Raw genomic sequence first — 18137 nt, 5'->3', positions numbered from 1 at the left:
TCAGTAATTTCCTATACATATCATGAATAAGACAGTCTTTTTCATGATTTTCTTGATGATACATTTTATTTGTTTAATTCTAAGGCTGTAGATAATACGGTTTAAGAATGGGGGGATTATGGAGTAAAAAAGAGAAAGGACTATGTCCTCAATGTGGCAGAGGTTGCAGGTGGCATAGGTATATGTAAAAGCCTGAGCTGAGGGAGATAGACACCAGGAGGATGTGAGGGACACAAGTAGAAATGGCCTTTGTTCTGTGTGCTTTACTTGGACACTTGAGCACAATAGAAAATATGTGAATGTAAGACCTGATGATAAATATAAAGACAGCCACCATGAATTCCAAGACCAGAGACAGCAATCACCATCTCATGGCTAAAGGTGTCAGAGCAGAAAAGCTTTTGTAGAAAGCAGATGCCACAGAAAAACTAACAAATAACATTGGACTGATGGAAGAGCAGCCAGAATGTGTTGACAGCATGCACCTCTGCATAGGCAGAGGCACTGAGTATGGAAGCCACTGTCATCTGGATGCAGAATTGAGGGTGCATGGTCACAGGGTAGTGGAGGGACTGACAGATAGCCACATGGTGGTCATGGGCCATGATGGTGAGGACAGAAGCTCCACATATACAAAGAAAACAACTAGAAAGAACTGAGCTACACATCTCACCTTTGAAATTGTCCTGCTGTCAAGCAGGGAATTGATGAGTGAATTAAGAGAAATTACAGAAATGTAGCATGCAGCCAAGATGGACAGATTCCTAAGGAAGAAGTACATGGGTGTGTGAAGACTTCTGTCAAAAGTGGTGAAGGTAATAATGAGAATGTTACCCATTAGAGTTAACAAATACATCAGAGAGAAGCATGCACCACCTGTAGTTCCCATACATCGGAAAACTCCATGAGGAGAAATTCCATCATCATGATGGAACTCGGATCTGTGGAAGGCACAAGTTGTACCTGGGAAGTAAGGAGAGAAGTCACGAGCATGTGAAGAATCACATTAGGGAAATGTTTCTTAACTATTTTTTGTCTTGACCTCTATCTAATTCTAAACTCTATTGATGTCTCTAATATTTTTGAAGGAAAATTCAGTGGTCCTCCATTAGCCTACATGACCTTCTTCTTATTCCTTCTGTAGTAATGGAGTGACAATCACAACCTAATTGTTCATAAACAACATATAAATGTTCAACATATAGTTCTATACATTTCCAATTCCAAGGCAATGTTATCATAGTCACTTTGGTAGACGTAACTATAGACAGATTACATGAATATAGTTGTGTTTGAAAGGAATTTTGGTGGTCATGTTGTTGAACAGTGGGTAATTAGAATGAAATCTTTTGGTCATTTTCTAGCCTTACATTTTTGTTTAAATTTCAGATGATATTAAAAAATCTGGAAATGGAAAAGTGACTTTGTTTTTAGAGCTAAACTTTTATGCATAAGTGTCAAAATTATCTTCTGTCCCTGACATAAAATATTAATATCATTTGGAACTATACCTACTTTAATATCTCAAATTGATCACAACGTCATTGCCTGATACATTTCCCCACACTGAATCTACTCCTCAGTGAAATTTTTCTATTAAAATTTTATATTTCGTTATTTTTCTAGTCATTCACCTCTCTTTTTAAAGAGAGAATGAATAAGCCAAGTATTCATGTTTCCTTAGAGACTCTTGAAGCTACCCCTGATATTCCCTTATTATCTTCTCCTGTTTTCACCTTTCAAAACTTTTTTGATTCTGCTAGCTGAAAATCAAAATGAAACAGCAAAATTATGGTACAATATCTCTTAATACTAATTTAACTTTTTTTCCGCTAAATTAATAATTTTTCTTTTTCTTATTTAATCCAGTTTTTACAACTAATTTTGTAAATTTTCATCCTTTGTTTCTGAATCACTTAACAACTTTGTTGGTGTCATCACATCTTTATTGTTTATGCCATCAGTCCTCAGTTTGTTTGGTTTATTCACCAGTGGCAGTGTTAACCAGCTTTTCTCTTGACTTAACTGTGTTAATTGTATTTTCCCTGATTTCCTCTATCACTCTTTTACAACTCTTTCTTTGAGTTTCCTCAAAATAACACTAATAATAATAATAGTTATAATAAAACTCTGACAATTGGAACTACAAATAGCTAAAATGTCCAGAGCTAAAATTACTATACTTCACAGTTTATTTGAAATTAAAATTCTCCTAAATTCTGCTCAAAATTGTACAATCTAGACCCATTCATTGACCAATTCCTTCAGACATCATTTTGTTAGTATCCTCTACAATGAACTTATGAAACATGATACATATGATGTCTTCGTAGACAACCTGAGCTAAAGTCATGAACTTTTTTTATCACATCAGCTATATGACATGTTTCACAAGCTGCTTCACATTGAAAAGCCAGCAGATGCTTTGCTCCATTTCTTTTGTTGTGGTTGTTGTTTATAAGTTGCTCAATGATTAAATTGTATGTGATGAATAAATGAAAAATGATAAGATATACTGGAGTAGAGATCTCGTCAAGATGGCAGCATAAGCAGACTCTGAACTCATCTCCTCCCATGAATACAACCAGGTTACAACTATTTTTTGAAAAATTACCCTGGAGAGAAAACTGAAAACTGGATAAAAAGAACCTCCACCATAAGGGACAGTCCTGACTAAGGCAGAAGAGGCAGAAATTCCTGCTGGAGAGGAAAATAACCATCTTTGGGAGCAGCAGAGCTTCTCAGCTGGCCAGGCAGGAGACACCCTAAGGTACACAGCATTCCCTGGAGGAGTGAGGTCTGGAGCAGGGGCGATACTGCTATAAGCATCCTTCAGATTCAGCCCAACTGAGGTGAGGGTCTTACTTTCTGGCTTCACTGGTTATTAGCTGCAGCAGGGATACCCCCCAGAAAAGCTATTGGCTGAAAGCCAAAAAGACCCGGGTCTTAAAGGGCCCATGGACAAACTCAGTCACTGCAGCAACCTAAAATCACCAGAGAGAGTGCTGACAGTCCTTTGGTGAAATAAGACTTACCTGGGGGACACTTGGGGCATCTTGGTGAGAGGAGGTAACTTTCCAGAGAATTGAGACATTGGTGGGGGCAATTGTTCTGACCTGGTTGTGGTGGGCTAACACAGACCCCAGTTGGGGTGGGGGCCATTGAGTTTCTTCCCTTGGCCTGTTAGCCCAGGGTTCTGCCACACACACTAGAGCAGAGATTTAATCCAGTTCAGCCAGGACAGGCAGCCCTCCCTAGGGATTGGCCCCACCTAGCAGCAAGCCCTCAGGCTACTTGTCAGCCTGCATAGACTGGGTGTCTTTATCCTTTACAGGCAGGCAAGTATGTCCACCTCTGTGGGACAGGGCCTGTGTGAGGAGGAGGTGAACTCTGGGGGGGCATTGGTGGAGAGGTGGAGGCCTCTGCAGTGGGGCATTGGGGTACAGTCCAGGGGGTTGGGAAATGTGCATGGACCAGGACTGTGTTGACCTTGGGTGGGATCCTGTTGTGGGTGAGGCTTATCAGCAGATAGAAGACCAGTGCTTCACAAATAGCCATAAAAAGAATCAGCTCCACCTTCCAAAGGCTGAAACAATTGAGTGCTCCTGTACCTAAAGCCAGCCCCACACAGCTATACTCCTATGAGAACTGACAACAGCCTTGTAGGCTTGAGGCCTATAGCATCTGTAAGCCCCTGAGCCTAGCAACCAGCTACACTGGGTACCAACCCAATTAGGAGTGTGCTGATAGACTTTGTAGCCAACGGTGCTGAGGCTTCCCAAATCAGATTTACAAACAGCTGGCCAGGAAAGGAAAGACTAGATTCCCTGGGTACCTGCAGTAAGAGTAACCCTGCCACAACAGAAGGACAAATCACTTATAAAGGTGAAAATATAGTAAAAGGTAGCAGATCAACTACCTGTGAAGATAATATGAAGGTTAAAAGACAAATGCACTAAAATCACCTATTTCAATGATAAGAGGGTAATGGATAAACACACATTAAACGAGAGACTATATTATTATTTCCAAAACATAAAATCTTGGAGGGGGGGAGTGAAAAAGCAGAGCTTTTAGAAAGAGGTCAAGCTAAAGAGTCTATCAACTCAATATAGACTGTTATATACATAGGATATTGAATAAGAGCTCATGATAATCACAAATAAGAAATCAAACATATTACTAAAGATAACCATCAAATCACAAGGGAAGAGAGCAAGAGAAAAAGAAAGGACCAGAGAAGAACTACTAAAACACTCAGAAAAAAGTGACAAAATGGCAATAAATACATATTTATCAATAGCTACTTTAAACGTCATTGGACTAAATGCTCCAGTTAAATGCAATAGGGTGGCCAATTGCATAAAAAAACAACACCCATGTATAAGCTGAATACAAGAGACACACTTCAGACCTAAAGACACTCACAAACTGAAAGTGAAAGGATAGAAAAAGATATCTCATGCAAGTGGCAAAGAAAAGAAAGCAGGGGTAGCAATACTTATATCAGACAAAATAGGCTTTAAAACAAAAACTGTAACAAGAGACAAAGACGGGCACTACATAATGATAAAGGGAACAATCCAACAAGAAAATGTAACACTTGTAAATATCTATGCACCCAACAAAGGAGAACCTAAATATATAAAGCAAGTATTAATAGACATAAAAGCAGAAATAGACAGTAACACAATAATAGTAGGGGACTTTAACATTCCACTTATACCAATGGATAGATCATCCAAACAGAATATCAACAAGGAAACACTGGACTTAAATGACACATTAGACCAGATGGGCTTAGTAGATATATATGCAACATCGCATCCAAAAGCCACAGAATACACATTCTTTTCAAATGCACATGGAACACTGTCCAGGATTGATCACATATTAGGCCACAAAACAAGTCTCAATAAATTTAAGAAAATTGAAATGCCATGCATCTTTTCTGACCACAAAGGTATGAAACTAGGAATCAACTACAGGAAGAAAACCAGAAAAGCCACAAAAATGTGGAGATTAAACAAAATGCTACTGAACAACCATTGAGTCAATGAAGAAATCAAAGGAGAAATCAAAAAATTCCTGGAGACAAAGGAAAATGAAAATATGACATGCCAAAATCTTAGGATACAACAAAGCAGTTCTAAGAGGGACGCTTATAGCAATTCAGGCCTACCTCAACAAACAATAAAAATCCCAAATAAACAATCTAAAAGAGCATCTAAAGGTACTGGAAAAAAGAAGAACAAACAAAGCCCCAAATCGAGAGAAGGAAGGAACTAATAAAACTCAGAGCAGAAATAAATGAAATAGAGACTAAAAAATCAATAGAAAAAATTAATGAAACCAAGAGCTTGTTCTTTGAAAAGATAAACAAAATTGATGAACCCTTAGCTATACTCACCAAGAAAAAAGGAGAGAAGGCTCAAATAAATAAAATCAGAAATGAAAGAGGAGAAATTACAATGGACACCTTAGAAATACAAAAGAGAAGACAATATTATGAAAAACTTTCATCAACAAATTGGATAATCTAGAAGAAATTGGTAAATTCTTAGACACCTACACCCTTCCAAAACTGGACCAAGAAGAAGTAGAGAATTTGAATAGACCAATCACCAGTAAGGAGATTGAAATAGCGATCAAAATCCTCCCCAAAACTAAAAGCCAAGGACCAGATGGCTTCCCTGGTGAATTCTACCAAACATTCAAAGAAGACATTAGCTATCCTTCTCAAACTCTTCCAAAAAATTCAAGAGGAGGAGAGGCTTCCTAACTCATTCTACAAAGCCAACATTATCCTGATACTGAAACCAGACAAGGACAACACAAAAAAGAAAATTATAGGCCAATATCACCAATGAACATCGATACAAAAGTCCTCAACAAAATACTAGCAAATCGAACACAACAACACATTAAAAAGATCATACATCATGATCAAGTGGGTTTCATTCCAGGGATGCAGAGATGGTTCAACATCTGCAAATTTATCAAAGTGATACACCACATTAACAAAATAAAGAATAAAAATCACATGATCATCTCAATACGTGCAGAGAAAGCATTTGAGAAGATACAGCATCCATTTATGATAAACAACCAAACAAAAAAAACTCTAGGGGCTTGCCCCGTGGCCGAATTGTTAAGCTCATGCTCTCTGCTTCGGCGGCCTGGAGTTTTGCCCATTCGACTCCTGGGCATGGACATGGCACCACTCATCAGCCATGCTGAAGCAGCATCCCACATGCCACAACTAGAGGAACCCACAATTAAAAATACACAACTATGTACTTGGGGGCCTTGGGGAGAAAAAAATAAAATCTTAAAAAAACTCCAAATAAAATGAGTATAGAAGGAAAATATCTCAACATAATAAAGGCCATATATGACAAACCCACAGCAAATATCATTCTCAATGCAGAAAAACTGAAAGCTATCCCTCTAGGAACAGGAACCAGACAAGGATGCCCACTGTCACCACTCTTATTTAACATAGTATTGGATGTCCCAGCCAGAGCAATCAGGCAAGGAAAAGAAATAAAAGGGATCCATATTGGAAAAGAAGAAGTGAAACTGTCACTCTTTGCAGAGGACATGATTTTATGTGTAGAAAATCCTGAAGAACCCACTAAAAAAACTTTTAGAAACAATAAATGAATACAGTCAAGTCACAGGATACAAAATCAACATACAAAAATTGGTTGTATTTCTATACACTAACAATGAATTAACATAAAGAGAAATTAAGAATACAATCGCATTTACAATTGCAATAAAAAGTATAAAATACCTAGCAATAAACTTAACCAAAGAGGTGAAAGATCTGTACACCGAAAACCATAAAACATTGTTGAAAGAAATCAAAGACACAAAGAAATGGAAAGATATTCCATACTCTGGGATTGGAAGAATTAAATTCGTTAAAATGTTGATACTTCCTAAAGCAATCTATATATTCAAAGCAATCCCTATCAAAGTTCCAACAACATTTTTCACGGAAATAGACCAAAGAATCCTAAAATTTATATGGAACAACAAAAGACCCGAATAGACAAAGGATTCCTGAGAAAAAGGAGCAAAGCTGGAGGTATCACACTCTCTGATTTCAAAATGTACTATAAAGCCATAGTAACCAAAACAGCATGGTACTGATACAATAACAGACACACAGATCAATGGAATAGAATCAAGAGCCCAGAAATAAACCCACACATTTATGAATGAAAGTAGACCATTCCCTTACACCATGCACAAAAATCAACTCAAAATGGATTAAAGGCTTGAATATAAGACCCCAAACCATGAAACTTCTAGAATAAAACATAGGCAGTATGCTCTTTGCCATCGGTTTTAGCAGCATATTGTCAAGTATCATGTCTGACCGGGCAAGGGAAACAAAAGAAAAAATGAACAAATCGAACTACGTCAAACTAAACAGCTTCTGCACAGCAAAGGAAACCATCAACAAAGTGAAACGGCAACCTAAAAATTGGGAGAAGATATTTGCAAACCTTATATCAGATAAGGAGTTAATATACAAAATATACAAAGAACTCATACAGCTCAAGAACAACAAAAAAAAAACAACCCAATTACAAAATGGGAAAAAGATCTGAACAGAGATTTCTCCAAAGAAGATATACGGATGGCCAACAGGCATATGAAAACATGCTCAACATCATCAGCTATCAGGGAAATGCAAATCAAAACTGCAATGAGGTATCACCTCACTGCAGTCAGAATGGCTATAATTAACAAGACAGGAAACAACAAACGTTGGAGAGGGTTTGGAGAGAAGGGAACCCTTATTCACTGCTGGTTGGAGTGCAAACAGGTGCAGCCACTATGGAAAGCAGTATGGAGCTTCCTCAGAAAATTAAGTACAGATCTACCATATGATCCAGCTATCCCACTGATGGGTATTTATCCAAAGAACTTGAAAACCCAAAGGCATAAAGATACTTGTACCCCTATGTTCATTGCACCATTAAAGACAATGGCCAAGACTTGGAAGCAATCTAGGTGCCCATTAAGGGACGCATGGATAAAGATGTGGTATTTATACACAACGGATCATTACTCAGCCATAAGAAACGATGAAATCTGGGCATCTGTGACAACATGGATGGACCTTGAGGGTATTATGCAGAGTGAAATAAGTCAGAGGGAGACAGTCAAATACCATATGATCTCACTCATAAGTAGAAGATAAAAACAATGACAAACAAACACGTAGCATTGGAGATTTGATTGGCGGTTACCATAGGGGAAGCGGGGAGGAGGGAGGGCAAAAGGGATGATTAAGCTCACATGTGAGAGGATGGACTATAATTAGTTTTTGGTTGGTGAACATGATGTAATCTACAAAGAATTTGAAATATATTATGATGTACATCTGAAAAGAAACAAATAACTTTTTTTAAAAAAACAGGAAATGGTATATGTAGTTTCCCAGATTTTTTGGAGAGATAGTCTTGCTCAGAAAGATCATAAAACAAAATAAAGTCTTCCTGAATTTAAAAAAATAAAATAAAAGAGGGGTAAAGAGCAATAATTCATTCTGCTCTTTATTAAAATGTGTAATAAATCTGTGTTTATCAACACATTGTGAAATTGGCTTAATTTCAAATACATCTATGTTCGCCAGTGATATTGGCCTGTAGTTTTCCTCTTTTGTGTTGTCCCTGTCTGCTTTTGGCATCAGGGTGTTGTTGGCTAGGTAGAAGGAGTTAGGAAGCCTCCTATCTTCTTCAGTTTTTCAGAATAGTTTGAGAAGGATAGGTATTACGTCTTCTTTGAGTGTTTCGTAGAATTCTCCAGAGAAGCAATCTGGTCCTGGACTTTTGTTGCTGTGGCAGTTTTGATTGAGAAAGATTGGCCCTGAGCTAAGGTCTGTTGCCAATCTTCCTCTTTTTGCTTCAGGAAGATTTTCCCTGAGCTAACATCTGTGTCAGTCTTCCTCTGTTTTGTATGTGGGATGCTGCCACAGCAAGGTTTGATGAGTGGCATGTAGGTCTGCACCCCATACCTGAACCCACGAACCCCAGGCTGCCAATTTGGAGTTCACAAACTTAATTACTATGCCACCAGGCAGGCGCCCGGACTTTTGATTTTTGGGAGTTTTTTTACTACCATTTCAATCTCTTTATTTCTGATTGGTCTATTCAGATTCTCTATTTCTTATCGATTCAGTTTTGAGAGGTTGTATGATAGTAAGAATTTAGTCATTTCTTCTAGGTTATCCAATTTGGGGTATATGTTTTTCATAGTATTCTCTTATTATTCATTGTATTTCTGTGCTATCAGTTGTAATTTCTACTCTTTCATTTCTAATTTTGTTTATTTGAGGTTTCTCTCTTTTTTTCTTAGTGAGTCTCACTAAGGGCTTGTCAATTTTTGTTATCTTCTCAAAGAACCAGCTCTTAGTTTCACTGATCCTTTCAACTGTTTTTTTAGTCTGTATAATCTGTATTTCATTCGTTTCTGTTCTAATTTTTATTTCCCACATTCAGCTGACTTTGGGCTTTACTTGTCCTTGTTTTTCTCTTTCTTTTACATATAGTTTAAGATAACTTACTTGAGATTTTTCTTTTTTGCTAAGTGGGGCCTGTATTGCTATGAATGTCCCTCTTAGAACTGCTTGCTGCATCCCATAAGACTTGGTATGTTGTGTTTTCATTTTCAATTGTCTCCAGGTATTTTTTATTTCTCCTTTGTTTTCTTCATTCATCCAATGGTTGTTCAGTAGGATGTTGTTTAGTCTACACATATTTGTGACTTTTCCAGCTTTTTTATAGTTAATTTCTGGTTTCATATCATTGTGAATGGAAAAGATGCTTGATATGAATTCAATCTTTTTAAACTTATTGAGGCTTGCCTTGTTTCCCAACATATGGTCTATCTTTGAACATGTTCCATGTCCATTGAGAAAAATGTGTATTCTGGTGTTTTGGGATGGAATGCTCTATAAACCTCTATTAAGCCCATCTTGTCTAGTCCTTCATTTAAGGCTACAGTTTCCTTATTGACTTTCTGTCTGGACGACCTATCCATTGATGTCAGTGGGGTTTTAAAGTCTCCTACTATTGTTGTGTTGCTGTCAATTTCTCCATTTAGGTCTGTTAAGAGTTGATCTATATACTGTGGTGCTCCTGTGTTAGGTGCATATATATTAAAGTGCTGTGTCCTGGAAGTGGTCCTCTGGATGAGTTGTTGAGCCTGCACGCTCTGCCTCGGCAGCCCAGGGTTTGGATCCTGGGCGTGGACATGGCACTGCTCATTAGATGACGTTGAGGTGGCGTCCCACATGCCACAACTGGACGGACCCACAACTAAAATATACAATGGTGTACTGGGGGGATTTGGGGAGAAAAAAGCAGAAAAAAAGGAAGTTTGGCGACAGTTGCTAGCTCAGGTGCCAATCTTTAAATAAAAAAGTGCTGTGTTCTCTTAATGGAATGTTCCTTTTATCGTTACATAATGCCCATCTTTGTCTATCATCATTTTTATCTTGAAGTCTACTTTGTCTGATATAAGTATGGCTACACCTGCTTTCTTTTGCTTGCCAGTTGCTTGGAGTATCACCTTCCATCCCTTCACTCTTAGCCTGCATTTGTCTTTAGAGCTGAGTTGTGTTTCCTTAGAAGAATATTCTTAGGTCTTGTATTTTAACCTATCCTGCCACTCTGTGTCTTTTGATTGGTGAATTCAATCCACTTACATTTAGAGGGTTTATTGATATATTAGGGCTTAATACTGCCATTTTATCTATTTTCATTTTTCTTTTCCCTTGTATTTCTGACTACCACTTTAGTGTGATGGTTTTCTCAGTTTTCTCTTTAGTCATTATTGGTCACTCTGCTCTGATCTTTTCTCTCGTGGTTACCATGAGTTTTGTATAAAAGATCTCATAGGTGAGATAGCTCATTTTCTGACATCCTCTTATCTGCATTAGCCTATGCAGGTCCCATCCCTTTCTTCCCGATATATGTCTTGTTGTCACAAATTATTCTTTGGTGTTGTGACTAAATAAAAGTGTTTATGGTTATATTTTTATATTTGTGAGTTTGTGACTAAATATAAGTGTTTATGGTTATTTTTGATGCTTTCTTTCCCTTTATCTATTATTTTATAATTGCTTGTTAACCTATTCTGATAGAGAGCTGCAACTTTCTGATTTTTGTGTCTATTTATCTCCTTGCTCCAAGGTTTGTAAACCTTTGCCTTTTTGTTTTAGGTAGGACAGCTCCCATCACGGTCTCTTGTGAAGCACCTCTCATGGTGATGAACACCTTCACCTTTGCTTTTATTTAGGAAAGCTTATACTTCTCCATCATATCTAGAGGATAATTTTTTTGGAAAGAGTACTCTTGGATGACAGTTTTTGTCTTTCATTATTTTGAATATATCATTCCATTATCTCTTAGCCTGTAAGATTCCCACAGAGAAATCCACTGAAAGCCTAAGAGGGGTTCCTTTGTAGGTTATTTTCTTCTGCCTTGCTGCTCTTAATATTTTTTCTGTGTCATTCACTTTTGCCACTTTTAATATTGTATGCCTTGGAGGTGTTTTTGCATTGATATAATTAGGAGTTATGTTGGCTTCATGTACTTGTATAACCAGTTTCTTTCCTAGGTTTTGGAAGTTCTGAACTATTATTTCTTTGAACAAGCTCTCTGCTCCTTTCTCCCTCTCTTTTCTCTCTGGGATACCTATAATCTTTGTTACTTTTCCTAACTGAGTTGGATATTTCTCAAAGAATTTCTTTATTTTTAAAAAATATCTTAAATTTCTCTCACTATCCAACTGAAGCATTTCTAGATTTTTATCTTCCAGGTCACTAATTCTTTCCTCCATAAGATCTGCTTTATTTTTTATGCTTTCTACATTATTATGTTTGTTGTTCTTGTTCTTCATATCTGGAATTTCTCTATTGTTTTTTGTAAGGACTTCAATCTCTTTGGTGAAGTATTCCTTCTGTTCATTAATTTTATTCCTGAGCACATTGACCTGTCTTTCAGAGTTTCTTGTAACCCACTGAGTTTCTTTATGACAGCTATTTTGAATTTTCTGTCATTTAAACTGTAATCTTCTGTTACTTCAGGTTTGGTTTCAGGAGAGCTGTCATTTTCCTTTTGCTCTGTGGTGTTACTGTAGTTCTTCACAGTGTTTGATGAATGTATCCAGTGCTGGTACATTTGTGGTGGTATCTGGTCATAAATTCCACCTGTCACTGCTTGGGGGTGGGGGCAAAGGCTCTGTTCCTCACCAGCCTGCTCACAATTGGGCCATTTGGGTCACCCTACTTGGACATGCTGGCTACAGCACTTGCTGGATCTTGCTCACATGGGTGGGGCCACTGTGCTGTGCAAGTGGGTCACAGCCAGGCTGCTGTGCTTGGAAGTGGGTGGCAGTTACAGGGGTGGGATGCCATAACATAGGCCATGTCACTGCATTTGGTGTGTGGGTCCAGCCGGGCTGCTGTGCTTGGTGTGCTGAATGGGCAGGTTGCATTCATGTAGGTGGGGCTGATGCACTCTGTGGGCAGGCTCTTCTCACTTGGGTGGGGCACCTTGAATAGACTGGACACTGTTCTAGGTAGGTGGGTCTGGCTGGGCTACTGCACTCAATGGTCAGGTCCAGCTGGGATGCTGTGCTCGACTGGCAAGATACCTTCACAAGAGCTGACCCACAGCCTCTTGGCAGGGAGCATTCACACAGGCAGAGACACTGGGACAGGTGGATTCACCCAGAGGCCAGGCCACCACTCTGAAAATGTTCACATGTGGGCTGTGCTCCCCCTGCCTCCACTCACAATCATGCCAGCTGCTGTGTGAGGATCCATCAAATGGATTGCTGCCTCTGGGGAGGGGAAGGTGTCCACTCTCTTATTTCTCCTACTTCCTGGGTTCCAAGTCCACCCACCCTCAGATGTATAGCTGTGTGGATCTCTCAGGCATCCTGTTGTGCTGTGTAGGGAATCCTGTCTTGGGTAATAGATGTGCATTTAGTTTTAAGTTAGAGGGATGAGACAAAGGGAACATCTCACTCTGCCATGATGCTGGCATCACTCCCCTTCAGTTCTTTCTTAATGTAGGCGTATATCCCTATAAACTGCCCTCTTAGAGTTGCTCTTGCAGTACCCTATAGGTTTGGCATGTATGTTACTTCCATTGTTTGTTCATTTAAATTTATATCTTGATTTTCTTTTTAATTTCTTCTTTGCCTCATTGGTTGTTCTGGAACATATTTAATCTCCACATATTTGTGGATTTTCCAGCTTTCCTCCTATTATTGATTTCTAGTTTCATGCCATAGTTGCCAGAAAAGATACCTGGTATGATTTTGTCTTCTTAAATTTGCTAAGAATCTTTTTGTGGTGTCTCATAGGGTCTCTCCTGGAGAGTGCACTGTGTGTCCTTGAGAAGACTGTGTATTCTGATGCTGTTGGAGGGAATGTTCTATAAATAGCTGTTTTCTTTGTTCTCCTCTGAGTCTGTTATTTCAAAGTCTTATCCTCTAACTTACTAATTCTATATTCTGTTTGGTATATTCTGCTGTGATCTTCTACATATTATTTTTAATTTCATTCACTAAAGTCTTCAGCTCCAAAATTTCTATTGGTCCTTTTAATGATTTCCATTTCTTTGTTCAACTTCTCATTTTGTTCGTACATAGTTTTCCTTATGCACTGAATTGTCTGTCTGTGTTTTCTTAGCTCATTGAATTTTCTCAAAACATCTATTTTGAATTCTTTATCAGCTGCTTCACAAAATTTCGTGCCTTGGAGTTGTTATTGAAGAATATCCTTATCTTTTGGTGATGACATGTTTCCTTGAATCTTCAAGGAATCATTGTACTCATCAGAAAGAGATAAAAAACAAAAGCCCAAAAATAACAAAGAAAAGATGTTATGCAAGAATGGTGCAAAAGGGGATTGCCTCATCCCATATTGGATCACATGAAATCCAAATAAATATGGTCAAAATAAATAAGGAATAGGCATAGGAAAAAAATATTCTGTTTCACATAATAAACATTCAACTGAGGCCAGCTTCACGGTGTAGTGGTTAAGTTTGGCACATTCTTCTTTGGTAGCCCGAGTTCATGGGTTCAGATCCCAGGTGCAGACCTACACCATTTATCAGCCATGCAGTGATAGCAACCCACATATAAAAAGTGTAGGAGGATTGGCATGGTTGTTAGCTCAGTGCTAATCTTCCTGAAGCAAAAAAAGAGGGAGATTGGCAACAGATGTTAGCTCAGGGCTAGTGTTCCTCAGCAAAACCAACAAAAACAAAAAAGAAGAAAAAAACCCTCAACTTTTGTTATACTTTGTATGGTTCCTTTTGTCAATTGTTGGTTTTAGTTTATTTCTTTTGCTCATTTTTCTCTTCATGTGTTCAATCTATAAGGTGTTGACACCATAAAAATGTCACTGCTTATCTCTTTTGGATAAATTTTTCTATCTATTCAATTCTTTTTACTGCAGTAAAATACATATGAAATAAAATATACCATCAAGTGTACAGTTTACTGGTATTAAATACTTTCATAATGTTTGGTGCCCATCACCACCATCCATCTTTAAAACTCTTCTCCTTTTGTAAAACTGAAACTCTATACTCATTAAACAATAACTCTCCATTTTAACCTCTCCTCAACTTATGGCACCCACCATTTTACTTTCTAACACCATGATTTTGACTAATCTAAGCAACTCATATAAGAGGAAGCATACAGTATTTGTCCTTTTGTGACTGGCTAATTTCTCTTAGCATAATGCCCTAAAAGTTCATCCACATTGTATCACATGTCAGAATGTCCTTCCTTTTTAAGCCTGAATAATATTCCATTGTATGTAGATACCACATTTTGCTTATCCATTCATCTGTCAATGGACTCTTGGGTTGCATCCATGTTTTATCTATCGTGAATAATGCTGTTATGAACATGGATGTACAAATATCTGTTCAAGGCCCTGCTTTCAATACTTTTGGATATATATCCAGAAATGAATTTGGTGGATCATACAGTAATTGTACTTTTAATTTTTTGAGGAACCAGCATATTGTTTTCCACAATGATAGTACCATTTTTCATTCCTACCAAGAGTGTACAAGGGTTCCATTTTCTCTGCATTCTCACCAACACTTGTTTTCTGTTCTTTTGATAGTAGTCATCCTAACAGGTATGAGGTGGTTTCTCATTGTAGTTTCAATTTGCATTTTCCTAATGATTAGTGATGTTGAGTACTTTTTCATGTGCTTATTGGCTATTTGTATACCTACTTAGGAAAAATGTCTATTCAAGTTATTTCCCATTTTTAGATTGGGTTGTTTTGTGTTTTTTTCTCTTTTTATAAGTTTTATGAGTTCTCTACATATTCTGGATTTTAATCCCTGATCAGATATATGATTTACAAACATTTTTCCCATTCCATGTGTTGTCTTTTTATCATGTTAATAGTGTCATTTTTTGCATATTTTTTAAATTTTCATGAAGTCTAACGTGCCCTTTTTTTTCTTTTGCTACCTCTGCCATTGGTGTCATCTCCATGCAATCATTGACAAATCGAATGTCCTGAAGTTTTTGCCCTGTGTTTTCTTCTAAGATTTTCATAATTTTAGGTCTTACCTTTAGATGTTCACTCCATTTGGAGTTAGTATTGTATATTGTGTTAGGCAAGTGTCCAATTTTATTCTTCTGTATGTGGATATCCAGTTTTCCCAGCACCATTTGTTGAAAAGTCTCTCCTCTCCCTATTGAATGATCTAGGCACTCATGTCAATAATCACTTGACCATATATGTCAGGGTTTATTTCTGGGCTCTCTATTCTGGTCCATTGGCTTATAAACTGTCTTTATGCCAGTATCACACTATTTTGATCAGTGTAGCCCTGCATAAGTTTTGAAATCAAGAAATGTGCGTCTCCAGTGTTGTTCTTCATCCTCAAGGTTATTTTGGTTCTTTGGGGTTTGTTTAGGTTCCATATGAATTGTAGGATAGATTTTTCTATTTCAGCAAAAAGCATCATTGGGATTTCAACAGGGATTGGATTGAACCTTTAGATTGCTTTGGGCAGTATTGACGTTTTAACAATATTGTCTTCCAATTCATGAACATGATGTGTGTTTCCATTTATTTATGCCTTCTTCAATTTCTTTCATCAATGTATTATAATTGTCATTGTTCAGGTCTTTCACATCCTTGCTTAAGTTAATTCCTAGTATTTTATTCTTTTGAATACCATTATAAATGAAACTGTTTCCATAATTTCCTTTTCAGATTGTTCATTGTTAGTATACAGTAATGAAACATTTTTTGTGTTTTGACTTTTTATCCTGTCACTTTGCTGAATTAATTTATTAGTTCTATTAGTATTTTTGTGAAATGTTTAGAATTTTCTACATATATCACATCATCTGCATACAGACAAAAATTTATTTCTTCCTTTCCAATTTCCATGCCTCTTCTTTTTCTTTCTTTCTTTTTCTTTCTTTCTTTCTTTCTTTCTTTCTTTTTGGTTAGTGATAGCTATTGTTTAATGTGGGTTTACCAATTTTTTTATTGCAGTAACATTGATTTATAACATTATATGAATATCAAGTGTACATTATTATATTTTGATTTCTGCATAAACTATACCATGTCCACCACCCAAAGACTAATTACCATGCATCTTCATACACAGGTGCCCCGTTACCAATTTTGACGTCCTCTCTCCCCCTGTCCCACTGGTAACCATCAATCTAATCTCTGTATCTATGTGTTTGTTTGGTATTGTTTTCATTTTCCACTTATGAGTGAAATCATATGTATTTGACTTTGTTGATCTGAATTATTTCATTGAGCATAATACAGTCAAAGACCATCCATGTTTTCACAAATGGCAATATTTCATCTTTTTATGACTAAGTAGTATTCCTTTGTGTATATAAACCACATCTTCTATATCCATTCATACACAGAGGGGCACTTAGGTTGTTTTCAAATCTTGGCTATTGTGAATAATGCTGCAATGAACATAAGGTGAAAATATCTTTTTGCATTCATGTTTTCATGTTAATAAATAATCAAGCGGTTTCTATTCTTAATTTTTTGAGTAATTGCCATGCTGTTTTCCATAGTGACTGCACCAGTTTGCATTCCCACCAGCAGTGTATGAGGGTTCCTTTTTCTCCACATCTTTTCCAATGCTTGTCATTTCTTGTCTTGTTAATTGTAGCCATTCTGATGGGCATGAGGTAATATCTTATTGTAGTTTTGATTTGCATTTCCCTGATAATTAGTGATGGTAAACATCTTTTCATGTGCCTGTTGGCCTTCTTTTTCTTTCCTTAACTTCTCTGGGCAGACCTTCCAATATTATTTTGAATAAAAGTTCCAAAAGTGGGCATCCTTGTCAAGTTTCTGAACTTACAAAGAGATGTTCAGTGTTTCCCAATTGAGTAGAGTTGGCCCTCAGTATCTGTAGGTTCTGCATTTGTGGATTCAAACAACCATAGATTGAAGGATCTATTATAGTTGCATCTGTCCTGAACATGTACAGATTTTGTCTCTTCATAAACCCCTAAACAATACAGTATAACAATATTTGCATTGTGTAAGCTAAAGATTATTTAAAGTATATGGGAGGATGTGATTAGATTATATGCAAAGACAATGCTATTTTATGTATTGGACTTGAACATCTGTGGGTTTTGGTATCCATATGGGTCAACCAATTTCCCATGAATACCAAGGGATGACTGCATAATGTTCACTGTGGGTTTTTCATAAACAGCTTTAGTATGTTGAGGTAGTTTCCTTCTATCTCTAGCTTTCTAGTGTTCTTATTATGTTTCATACAGAAATATAAACATTAATTTCTTCACTGTCAGATATAAATAATAGCTTCTCTGCCACTTCAGTAATGCATGATTGTGTCATGTTCGTTTTCTCTTGTTTTAGTAGTCACATCAATTACATGGAACGAGGAAATGATCCACAAAATTCAGAGATTCTTCTGAGATTTTCATAGGAAACAGAATTGCAACCTTTATTCTTAGGACTTTTCTTGCCCATGTACCTGGTAAGCATACTCAGGAACCTGCTCATCATCCTGGCCATTAGCTATGACTCTCAT

At 37.2% G+C, this 18137-nt stretch overlaps 1 pseudogene; it reads right to left on the bottom strand.

Moving 5' to 3' along the window:
- LOC138918597 (olfactory receptor 14C36-like) lies at window positions 1-18137 on the bottom strand (annotated as a pseudogene).

The sequence above is a fragment of the Equus caballus genome, chromosome 17 (genome assembly GCF_041296265.1).
Source record: "Equus caballus isolate H_3958 breed thoroughbred chromosome 17, TB-T2T, whole genome shotgun sequence".
NCBI lineage: Eukaryota > Metazoa > Chordata > Mammalia > Perissodactyla > Equidae > Equus > Equus caballus.
Note: the sequence above shows the minus strand (reverse complement) of the source record. Positions and strands in the feature narration are given on the sequence as shown.